We start from the raw sequence: 10,771 nt of genomic DNA, 5'->3' as shown, positions 1-10,771 counted from the left end.
ACAATTGGCGGGACAGTGAATCAGCTGTTGTTTCCTACTAAAAGATGAATGCAATTACCACATAACACATAATTATGCTAAGTTAAATATTAATTACCAAGGTCAATTATATTGTTAGTGTCTCTCACATTGCCCTTTGAAAAGGAAGCACTGCAAATTTAGCTACATGTTGATAGGAGCACCTGTGAAACTCCTGTTACTCCATACCAGATATCGGATAGTGATAGTATCCTCACTGCATTTTATGGCTTTACAAGTTGAAGCTGAGGTGAGTTAAGTTACCCTGTATTGCCATTATCTGTGTTATTTCTCATTTTATTAGTTTATCCAAATGAACTTTTACGGTGGATCAAGTTGATGGAGGAAGTGTTGTTCCCTGATAAAAGATGAGTTAAACCCAGCGCTATATCACAATCATAATGTGCTGGGTTAACTATTAATAAATGAGATAAGATATACTGCATGTTAAACCTGACACATCCATCTCCCACACTGCACTCTGAAGGAGAACATTGGTAGATTTAGCTGCACATCACTATGAGCACCTTCGGGCAGATCCTAAAGGAGGTCGGGGAGTTTGGTTTGTTTCAGAAACGGTTATTGGCTGCATTATGCATCCCCAGCATATTTGCTGCTTTTGATGTGATCGGTCAGGTGTTTGCAGGAGTGAGCTTTCCACATCACTGTAACACTGACTGGATCTTGGAGCGTGGGCCCAACCTGACAGATGAGAGACGAAGAAATCTCACCATCCCAGTGAACAAGGATGGGAAGTATGAAAGCTGTAAAATGTTCACACCTGTGGATTTGGATTTGGAAACTATTGAAGCATATGGGATTAACACTACAACTGGATGCACAGATGGATGGGACTATGAGACACCTGTAGGTGCTTCGAGCATAATGTCAGAGGTAAGCAAGCTAACAGCTAAGGGTCCCTAGTAGACTCAAGACCCTCAGTCTCTCAGCTCTGTGTATTAGGACTGTAATTCCTTGCCATGCCCCTGCTCTCTGTTTTTGATCCGTGAAGTAAGACAAAATAATAATATTTAGTTACAGTACTTAAATATTTTGGGGAGTATTTTTGCTTAACATAAGTTTTTAAATATCTGTCAACTTTTACTTTTACTCCACTACATATCTGAAGCACAATATATACTATTACTCTAACACATTTCCCCTAAGCACCTTCATTACTTTGTTACTACAAAATAAAATCAGGTTTGGTGAATCAGTGGTCCTAGCTTGCAAATGAGGTCATAGGTTCATGACGTAAGGGTAAGTACAAACAAGTGCTTTCAAAGCAGCAGTTAATTTTCCATTTAAAGTCAAGACCAGGCTGCATGTTGGATTAGATGCTACATGCTAGCAGCTATGTGAGTAGAAATTCACTGGCCGATGAGGCTGACTGCATGATGCAGAAAATGGAGTCCCACAGCAGAGAGGGTGGGTAGTAATTCAGTGAGATACAGATTTGTGACAGATTTGTGTGTCAGTGCTAGAGGTCAAAGGTTTTTTGAAATCCCTTAAGTTAGTTTATATTGTAAGAGAAAATAAACTTCGGAATTCTCAAAATTCTGATCGCTTGCTTTTGATTAACAGCACTTGTACTTTTACTTTAAATACTTAAGAACATTTAATATCACAAAATCACTTTTGATTCTGAAGTACAAAATATATCAGATACTTTGAGACTTTTACTCAAGTAATATTCTAATAGGTGACTTTAACTTCTACCAAAGTCATTTTCTGAGATAAGATATCTGTACTTTTCTCAGGTGACACTTTCATGAACTTTGATGTTGGTCCACCACTGTCCTTTCTCCTCTTTTCAAAATCCTTTTGTCTTTTCAGTTTGATCTGGTTTGTGACAAGAACAGTATGATCGAGGCCTCACAGTCCATCTACATGGCAGGTTTTCTGTTTGGAGCGTTGACATTTGGGGCAATTTCTGACAGGTGAGGACCGATAACATATACACTTCAACCTCCAACGTAAGTAATAGTTGTCATTCTTTGTATGACTGAAGGGGATTTTGATTTCACAGGAGCTGTCACCTTGATAATTATAATTTGTGTTAAGTACAAGACTTGTGGGTGTCACCCAACCCGTTGTCATTCCCAGCTTGTCAAATACAATGAACTTGGTCAGTGGCCCTCGGCATCACATAGATGCACAAGACACTCTCAAGTGTTTGTATGAGACACCCCGGCTTTTGGTTAACCCCAATGTAAACCCATTGTCAGCAATATTAGGTGCTCAGAGCGACTGACTTAGTATGAAAAGCTAGAAACAAAACATACAAACAAACACAGGACTTTAGCCCAGGAGGTTCCATGTGAAACAACACATTCTCACTCCGACCTCGTCACATGTTGACGTGCTTGGTCATGGACTTTCCATGTCCACATACGATGTGCAAGGTACCCTGGGTGAGTTGGTTGTTGATGTTGTGGGAGGCTGTGTCAAGTTCTGCCTGTTACATGCATTGTCTACCTTTTCACAGGAAATTTACCATTTGCACTACGTCGCTACAACACCATGGAGTGACCATTTTTTCCCTAAATGCATGTGATAAGGTTTAGGCAACAAAAATACTTGGTTAGGTTTTGTAAAGAAGAACAGGTTTTGGCTTTAGAATCTTACGGGATGCGACATTTCGTCCCCATCCTGCCGTGTTTCCCCCCTGATGCTGCCAAGCGCTGTTAAAATATAATGGCAACTGGCTGCATATCAGGCAAAAGTTAATGGATGCCTTTTTTGGTTGGTTTCTGATGCCGCAGGTCACTGCCCAAGCACCGAATTTCAAAGATTTCGGAGTGAGACTGCGCTTTGTAAAACCAAAAGTCAACATTATTACCTAAACCATAATCTTCAGTGTCTCCAGGTCTAAGGGCATGGTTCTCTGCTGGGAAAAAAGTGGACTGCCCCCTTGGAGTTGAGAGTAAGCTACTGCCCCAAGTGAAGGAGTTCTAGTATCTCGGTGTCCTGTGTACAATGGAGGGTATAATTGAGCGCAAGATGGACAGGCAGTTTGGTGCAGCGTCAACATTGATGCAGGTGTTTCGCCAGACTGTTGTAGTGAAGGGGGAGCTGAGCTGGAAGACAAGGCTCACAATTTATCGGTCCATCTATGTTCCCACCCTCACCTGTGGTCATGAGATTTGGGTAGTGACCAAAAGAATTAGATAGCAGGTACACACGGCCAAAATGAGTTTCCTCTGTAGGATGGCAGCCTTAGAGATAGACTAAGGAACTCAGAGTGGAGCCGCTGCTTCTTCACATTGCAAGGGGCCAGTTGAGGTGGTTTGGGCATCTGATCTCCCAGACCAGGCTCCGCCTGGGCAATGCCTGTAAGAGGTTTTCTGGGTGTGTCCAACAGGTGGGAGACCCTCGGGTAGAGCCAGAACATGCTAGAGGGATTATATGTGTCTCATCTGGCCTAAAAACACCTTAAAAACATTGCTGCAAAGAGGGACATCTGGACTACCTTGCTAAGCCAACTGCCCCCATGACTAGGCCTGGATAAGCAGGGTCAATTGATATTTGACTATTCTAGGTAGCAAAGGGCTAGTTCACTGCACAAGCACAACAGCAGTGCAGGAGGAGCTGTAATAATTCTCATCAAATGATAAATGACTGTGGATGAATAACACTGAATTACAGTCTACCTGTAAAACTATCTAGTTACATCATGTAACTAGATCGTTGGAATGTCACCTCACCTCATTTATAGTATCTCGCTTTACATTGATTGCATTAAATTCTGCCTGCCGGTTTTCTGACATTCCTGAAACACCCTACCCAAGAACCACTGTGTCTAGCATTTACTTCACCATCCACCCACATATTGACACACAGCCAACGCCTGTTATCAGAGGAGCAAGCTGATCATTCTCTTGGCGTCATAATATCTTTTCCACAAGGAGGTGAAGTTAATTTTAAGTATACATCTCTGACGTCATGTTAAGTATACACCTCTGACGTCGGTGACCTTAGTGGTTGGTACGGCTGTGGTCATGTGTTTCCTGTGTTGAAGTGGCCAGGTGGTCCGTTGTGCTACAGTGCATTCTGGTAGTTGTGGGTTTTCTACCACTCAGGTGAAAGCAAATGCTACAGCCAGTTTCCTCTGTTTTCTTGGGTGGTATAGCACCAATTTCAAAAGTATTTACATCTTTTTACTGCATAGACAGCATAGTTTCATGAAAAGCTGTGTTTTCAGTAATGAAATACTTTAAGGGGTCATCTACCCAATAATCTATCTCCTTCTATGATAAGCAAACAGTGAAAGATAAATAGTATTTAGATTCACCTTGTATCCTTTAAAACAAAACAAAACAAATACTCTTCTCTGTTTGTAGGTTCGACTTTGCAATCCTCCTCTGCCTCTTTGTCCTACTATTGTCTGGTGTGCTGCTTTCTCACCAAACATCTATGTTTACATGGTCTTAAAATTTTTCTGTGGGAGTTCAGGAGGTGTCATTATAATGAACACATCTGTGATGGGTAAGTACCCTGTTCATCTGTGACTAAGGACACTCACTGAATGAAATAGAAATGCTAAAATCAGAGCTAATGAGAGATGATAGTGGTGGGGGAGTTGACATGGATGCCCAACATCGGGATCATCAGAGACACCTGTAGTTCATCTGCATATAAAGTAAACCTGGAAGATTTGAATCATGTCTTTCACCTCTTCATCTTTTATATCAGTAGCTTCAATTCCACATTGCATGACTGTGACACTGAGCAGGCAACCGCTAATCATACATTTGTAAAAATATATAAATATTCATATCAGTGCGAGGCTATTAACTCAACACTGTTGTTACCACTGAAATAAAATAATGTGTGATCATCATCTGTTTTATAGGAGTGGAGTGGACTCACTCATCTAAGTCTGCTCTTTGCACAATGTCCATCATTTTTTTCTTTCCTATTGGACTGATGCTGTTGTCTGGCATTGCCTATTTAACCCCCAACTGGAGGATCCTGCAGCTGGTGCTCTTTAGTCCTATTCTCCTCCTCCTAGGATTCTTGTACTGGTGAGCAGCCTCTCAGAGTGCAATACTTCGACAAATTCATAAAGTGCGTCAAGCACAAAACAAAGAGGTTTTAATTCTAAAGCCCAGTTTAGACCAAAGTTTTTCAACGAGACAAGTTGAAACATGCATCTACCTGCAACGTTCTGTTCTGAAAAGTTCTAAAAATCTGCTGGTTCACACCAATGCAACTAGATAAGACGGTGTATCATCTCTATGCAACAACTCTCTGTACTTCTGCTCTGCTTTCCAGCTTTTCAGGCTTATTTTGTGGCCGTCAGGTTAGCTCTTAACCTGATGGAGAATTGGGACACCATCCTCACGTGAACGTGCAAAACCAAGGGGAAGGGCCAAGACAAGGGCTAAGGGGAAGAAATGGAATTGGTCCTAGGTCTGTAAGGGCTTACGGCTTGAGTCAACAAGTCTGTAAGGGATCCATTTGGGATTGGGGGACTGGCTACAGTTGCATTTGTAGTAGTGATGAAATGGTGAAAAACAGAAACAAAACGGGCATCAGATGGACTGTAAGAAGTGCCAATAAGTTAATAAATAAATAAGTCAATAATAAGCTGAGCTCAGACCGCTGCAACTTTTCTCTCCAACATTCCAAAATGGTTTTGTCTCATCGTGAATCGTTGGTCTGAACTGGGCTTAACATCACAGTCATGGTTTGTCATTTTGAACTTGTGTTCCATCAGGTTTCTCCCAGAGTCAGCTCGCTGGCTGATGACCCATGGCAGGAAGGTGGAGGCACAAAAGGAGCTCCAGAGGGCAGCCAGGGTTAACGGGAGGACGGTCCCAGAACATCTGCTGGACAAGGTGAGCTGCATCATCACACTTTGACTTCTGCCAAAATATAACAAACCTTTTTGTCATATGTAAACATTTTCAAAAACTGAACTCTTACTTTTTTTTTAGCTTGAAATGGAGGGAACAGTGGAGAGAAGAAACATGTCGGACATCTTCCGAATATCGTATTTGAGAAAACGTACTTTCATAATGGGCTACAACTGGTACGTCTTCTTTAATTAGGATTATTGTTCATGCCACTGTCTTTGACAGTCTGGCGATCATTATACAGATACATCAGTCATGTTTAGCAATGATATGCAATAGCTACAGGTTTAATAGCACACATTTGTCACAATGATGCTGTTTAACTGAACGTATTTCTGACTCTCCAACACTAGGTTCTCAGTAAGTCTTCTGTATTATGGACTGAGCCTGAATGTTGGCAGTTTTGGCCTGAATATCTACCTCACGCAGTTCATCTTTGGTGTTGTCGAAGTACCGGCAAACCTGAGTGTTTTGACCCTAGTTCAACATCTTGGAAGGAGAAAATGTCAAGTAGGCTACCTGTTCTTTGGGGGTGCTGCATGCCTCCTGGTCCTTGCTATCCCAAAAGGTATCTTCGAAACCTCAGATATGTTCTCATGATCTGAAAACATTTGTTATAAAGGTGTGAATTTTTCAGTGTTTATCTGACAGGTACGGTGTATGGTTTTATAACATATTATTTACCCATCAGATCTTCCTGTGGTGGTAACAATCATAGCCGTAATGGGGAAATTTGCTGCTACTGCCTCTTTCAGCACAGCCTACGTTTACACTGCAGAGTTATACCCAACCATTTTAAGGTAATGCCACTTTTTCTGCTCCTTGTGATGATTACATCAAAAAATAGTAACACTGATATCTGTCTAAATACTGAAATACATTTGGTTTTCCATTAAATTACATTTATTGTGATAAATGTGTAATTATACCACAAACAGCAACGCTAGACTGCATTTCCAATACTTAGTGATGTTCTTAGTATCTTAAAAAGAGGGTGAACAAGAGACTGCTTTTTTAATATTGTGTAACTACACTGTAAATACTAAACACTGGACACTATATTAACAACAATGAATACTCCATATTTAAAAACCTACACTTGAATTTCCCCAATCTCCTTTTTACGCAGTAATGATATCACTTTGGTCCCTAATTAAGGGATAACTTTGGCATTTTTCAAGCTGGAGCCTATTTCCCCATGTAGATTGATCAAAGAGGCTGATGTGAATGAGGATGAATGAGGGAATGCGGTCCAGGTTAAGAAGGTGCCAAAGTTATCCTTTAATATTCAGGAATTTAAAAGATATTGTTAGTTAAACGTTATTACTGCCTTTTTCTTCTAGTCTGTTGTCTTCTTCCCCCTGTACATATCTGTGTTTGTGTAGGTACCCACTATGTATTTTCTTGATATTTCATCTATAGTTACTAAAATCATCCCAATCAGTGTTTGATTCCTGACGAGTCCATTATGAATTCTTTCAGGCAGAATGGTGTAGGTGTAAACTCCATGTGTGCTCGTGTGGCGGGCATCCTCGCTCCACTGATCAGGCTCCTGGGCGTCTACCATCACACCATTCCCATGCTGATATATGGCAGCGTCCCCATTGCTGCTGCAGGTTTCTCTTTACTACTGCCTGAAACCCTCAATGTTGAACTGCAGGACCACGCTGAGCTCAAGTGAGTTATGCTGGATTTGAAAATATATACATATATCTTCAAATTACATTAATTATTTTAAGTTTATTCTATGTGTTAATAATCCTTTTTTCTTTTATTAATTTTAGGAAACCAGGTATTGGACCTGCTGCGAACAGATACAGTACTACTCAAATTACCGAAGGACACAAGCTTTAATCTGTACTGAAATCATTTAATATTGTAATTGTTTATTTTTCCTGATTTATAATCAGTCTGTCAGAACTGTCAACTACAATTTGTTGTTGTTTCAATTAACTGATTTCTAATTGATTTATTTAACAGGGATTTATCAGTGTGCAGTCACCTACATTTAAAGCTTCACATAAATATCTCTCTGTTTGTAAGTTATTAAATAAAGTTTTTTGTTGGTTATCTACAGTCTGTTAGATTTATTTTGCCTGTACAGAAGATTTTGATGTTTTCATAATTTGACTGTGTTTATATATAAAATTCTGCATATGTGTAGTTGTTATAAAATCATTTGTTGTATCATCTGATCTCAGTCATTGGTGTCAAGATTAAACTTGAAGCATATTTTGCTCTCAGACTTTTAACTGTGCCTCACCTTTTGTTTTCCCATTATAGACTCTATTCCAGATGTCTGGTAGTTATAGTGGTCTGATTGCATTTTATGGCTACAAATGTTATGTTTTGATGAGGGTCCCTTTGATGAGGGACCTCTGAAAATTAAGCCACATCAATGATATATTGATGAAGGCAGAGTGTGGTGAATCCTCAATTCTGGTTCTGCCTGATCTTAGCACGGCGTTTGATACGGTGGACCATAGAATCATTATTGAAAGATTGAAAACTTGGGTTGGTATCTCTGGAACTGCCCTCCAGTGGTTCACTTCATAGTTTTCAGATCGAAAATTTTCTGTCTGTCAATGGTTTCACATCATCTCAAGCCCGGTCTATGTTTGGAGTGCCACAGAGATCCATTCTTGGTCCAGTTTTATTCTCTTTGTATTTGCTTCCCTTGCGCCACATTATTAGACAATATGATATTTCATTTCATTGTTACACTGATGACACTCAGCTGTACTTGTCCTGCAAACCATCAGAATCAGCTAAATTATCTGCCCTGCATAATATCCTAGCTGCGGTTAAGGACTGGATAGCAGTGGATTCTCTCCAGCTGAACCCCTCTAAAACAGAGGTCCTTATTATAAGCCCTGAGCACTCTCATAGTTCTTGGTCTGCCTGCTCTTGGCTCTTTAGCCCAACACGTTGTTACCACTGTTAAGAGCCTTGGAGTTATTTTGGATGAGAACCTCACTCTTGAGTCCCATGTTAAAAAGCTAACATGCTTTTTTCATCTGAGAAACATCTCTAGAATCAGATATTTTATTTCTTTTAATGATCTTCAAAAAGTGATTCATGCATTTATAATGTCTCGTCTGGACTATCGTAATGCTTTTTTTACTTGCCTGGGACAAAATTTGATTCAACGGCTTCGGGGTGTCCAAAATGCTGCAGCCAGACTTTTAACTAGAGCCCAAAAACATGAGCACATTTCACCTGCTTACCTGAGGAACTCAGACATGAAAATTCACTTATTACTTTTAAATCAGCTCTCAAAACTTACTTTTATAGCATGGCCTTTGTTTAATTTGTTGACTCCTGATTGTGATTTTGCTTGTTGATTGTTGCTTATTTTAACTGTTTCATTTGTGAAGCACTTTGTAACAGTTGTTTTGAAAGGTGCTATATAAATAAAGTTATTATTATTATTATTATTATTATTATTATTATTTATTATTTATTATTATTTTTATTATTAACATATGTGGTCAGATAGGACAGGAGATTGGGGAGTTTGGTTTGTTTCAGAAACGGTTATTGGCTGCATTGCATCCCCACCATATCTGCTGCTTTAACAAGATTGGTCAGGTGTTTACAGGAACGAGCTTTCCACACCACTGTAACACTGACTGGATCTTGGAGTGTAGGACAAACCTGACAGATGAGAGACAAACAGTCCTTTTCATTATGCTTAATTATGCTTACTTGCCTCCTCTCTTCTCACGTGACCCTGAAATCAATCCCCAATCATGAAGGATCTTCCAATTCCGTGAATGCACCTCTAGGAGACTAGGAGAGGAGTCTTTTGGAGGAGCTTAAAGCGAGGACACACTGGTGTATCCTACAGCTCCCCTAGGGTTATGGCAAGATTGTGTTGTGTTCTGTGGCAAATATTGCTGCAGCTCACGCAGTTTATTCTCAATTCGCTTACTTCATAGTGTTGTGGAAAGGGATCTACAGATAGTATAGGGTTTGGACCCTGAGGTGGGGGAGCCCCTCTGTGCAGAGTTTGCATGTTCTCCCTGTGTCAGCATGAGTTTTCTAGGGGTACTCCGGCTTCCTCCCATTATCCAAAGACATGCAGGTTATCTGGTGACTCAAAATTGTCCATAGGTGTGAATGTGAGTGCGAATGGTTGTCTGTCCTTACGTGTCAGCCCTGTGATAGTCTGGTGACCTGTCCAGGGTGTACCCTGCCTCTCGCCCAGTGTCAGCTGGGATAGGCTCCAGCACCCCTGCAACCACCAACAGGAAAAGCGGTTATGGAAAATGAATGAATGAACGAACAGTTACGTGATGAGATGCAATATAATGTGACATCACCCTGTGTGTAATAAATGCACGTCTTTAGATTATATAAAATAATTTGAAGTATTGTGGCATCACAAAAACAAAAGTTTTTTTTTTTTTGTTTTTTATTTACAATCCAACAAACACACTGGTGGTTCACGGGTCAGAGTGTTATAAAGCCTGCACCTACCCGGCCATTATGTGAACCAATCCTGTAAACATATGGGTTATTTAATGACCTGAACCCAAATTTGCAAACTGGAGCTACAAGTTTCTGATAATAACTACCTCTTTGCATTTGCCTATACTGCGTGTAATTTCCAGTAAATATTACAATATAAAATGTGTGATAGCTGGTGCTTTTAGCACATAGCAACCTTTATTGTCACTTTGTTAAAAGTGAAAAACTAAACATTATTTAGGGGTAACAAATTTGCATTTACGAGAAACCTAGAAATACACAGTAAGTATTTTTATCATACAGAACACATTGACAGGAAACAAACAGAGGACTAAGGGGTGAATATATGATTAAGGAGTCAAACTACCATGTGTCACACTTTTATGTACTCAAAAATACCCTTAATCACAGATTATGAA

The 10,771-nt window shown here is 40.0% G+C and overlaps 1 pseudogene; it reads left to right on the top strand.

The window, feature by feature from the left end:
* Positions 1-511: 511 nt before the first annotated feature.
* On the top strand, positions 512-7,560 carry LOC125881522 (solute carrier family 22 member 13-like; annotated as a pseudogene).
* Positions 7,561-10,771: the final 3,211 nt, after the last annotated feature.

The sequence above is a fragment of the Epinephelus fuscoguttatus genome, linkage group LG21 (assembly GCF_011397635.1).
Source record: "Epinephelus fuscoguttatus linkage group LG21, E.fuscoguttatus.final_Chr_v1".
Taxonomy (NCBI): Eukaryota; Metazoa; Chordata; class Actinopteri; order Perciformes; family Serranidae; genus Epinephelus; species Epinephelus fuscoguttatus.
Note: the sequence above shows the minus strand (reverse complement) of the source record. Positions and strands in the feature narration are given on the sequence as shown.